The 1,851-nt window shown below is 44.1% G+C and overlaps 1 pseudogene; it reads left to right on the top strand.

Moving 5' to 3' along the window:
- Positions 1-209: 209 nt before the first annotated feature.
- Positions 210-1,549, top strand: Hdac1-ps19 (Histone deacetylase 1, pseudogene 19; annotated as a pseudogene).
- Positions 1,550-1,851: the final 302 nt, after the last annotated feature.

Here is a 1,851-nt window from a genome sequence, read left to right on the forward strand (position 1 = left end):
AATAGTAATGATGTCATATTGTTATCACTGCATTCAGCAATGGAGTATTACAGGATCCCAGAAAGGAGAGACCTTATTTCCCTAAGCATTTTGAGTGTAGAGTTGCTTATAGAAAGTCTTAGTCAGGAGTTATGCAGAATGAACAATCTGCCAGTTCTGATCCAAGCTTTGAGTAGGACTGTGTTTCCATTTGTGGTCTTGTGACTTCAATGTTATCAGGGTCATGGCACCCAATGAAGCCTCACCAAATCCACATAACTCAAAATTTGCTGCTCAACTTTGTCTCTATTGAAAAATGGAAATATATTGTCCTCACAAAGCCAATGCTGAGGAGATGACCAAGTACCACAGTGATGACTACATTAAATTCTTGTGTTCTATTCGTCCAGATAATATGTCTGAATACCGCAAGCAGATGCAGAGATTCAATATGGGTGAGGACTGTCCCGTATTTGATGGCTTGTTTGAGTTATGTCAGTTGTCCATGGGTGGCTCTCTTGCAAGTGTTACAAAACTCAAGAAGCAGCAGACAGACATCGTTGTGAACTGGGCTGGGGGCCTGTACCTTGCAAAGAATTTTGAAGCATCTGGCTTCTGTTATATCAATGATATTGTCTTGGCCATCCTGGAACTTCTAAAGTATTACCAGAGGGTGCTGTATATTGACATTGATATTGACCATGGCAATGGCATGAAAGAGGCCTTCTATACTACAGACCAGGTCATGACTGTGTCCTTTCATAAGTACAGAGGGTACCTCCCATGAACTGGGAACCTACGGGATATTGGGGCTGGCAAAGGTAAGTACTACCCACTGCGAGATGACATTGATGATGAGTCCTATTGTGTCCAAAGTAATGGAGATGTTCCAGCCTACTGCAGTGATCCTACAGTGCAGCTCAGACTCCCTGTCTGGGGATCAGCTAGGTTGCTTCAATCTGACCATCAAAGTACACACCAAGTGTGTGAAGGCTGTGAAGAGTTTCAACTTGCCAATGCTAATGTTGTGAAGAGGTGGCTACACCAGCCGTAATGTCACTCAGTGCTGGACTTATGAAGCAGCTATGACCCTGGACACAGAGATCCCTAATGAGATATCATACAGTGACTACTTTGAATACTTTGGACCAGATGTCAAGCTTCACATCAGCCCTTCCAATACAACTAAACAGAGTACTAATGAATACCTGGAATAAATCAAGCAGCGGCTCTTTGAGAACTTGAGAATGCTGCCCCATGCCCCTGGGGTCCAAATGCAGGCCATCCCAGAAGAGAGCAGTGGTGAGGATGAGGAAGACCCTGACAAATGCATCTCCATCTGCTCCTCTGACAAATGCATTGCCTGTGAGGAAGAATTCTCTGATTCTGATGAGGAGGGGGAGAAGGTGGTAGCAAGAACTCTTCTAATTTCAAAAAAGCTAAAAGACTCAAAACAGAGGATGAGAAAGAAAAAGACCCCAAAGAGAAAAAAGAAGTCACAGAAAAAGAGAAAACCAAGCAGGAGAAGCCAGAAGCCAAAGGGGTCATAGAAGAGGTCAAGTTGGCCTGAGCAAGGTCCGCAGCTCCATCTTCTCCCCAAGTCCCTCACTTCCCCTCAATTTCTCAGATTTTATATTTTCCTTATATAAATTATATTAAATATAATGTCCCTAGGGACTATATAGGAACCAGGGACCAGCGCACAGGGCAGTGGTGCTGGAAGAACTCTTCCCAGAGCTTACTTGTCCGTCCTGCCCTGGGTCTGAGTTTTGAACCACGTAGGGTCTGAATGGAAAGAAAACAACCGGAAGACAAAAAAACTGAACTGCCAAGTGCCCGCTTAGGAGCTCTGCTAAGATTCCCTTGTTAAGT

Source organism: Rattus norvegicus, chromosome 2 (assembly GCF_036323735.1).
Source record: "Rattus norvegicus strain BN/NHsdMcwi chromosome 2, GRCr8, whole genome shotgun sequence".
NCBI lineage: Eukaryota > Metazoa > Chordata > Mammalia > Rodentia > Muridae > Rattus > Rattus norvegicus.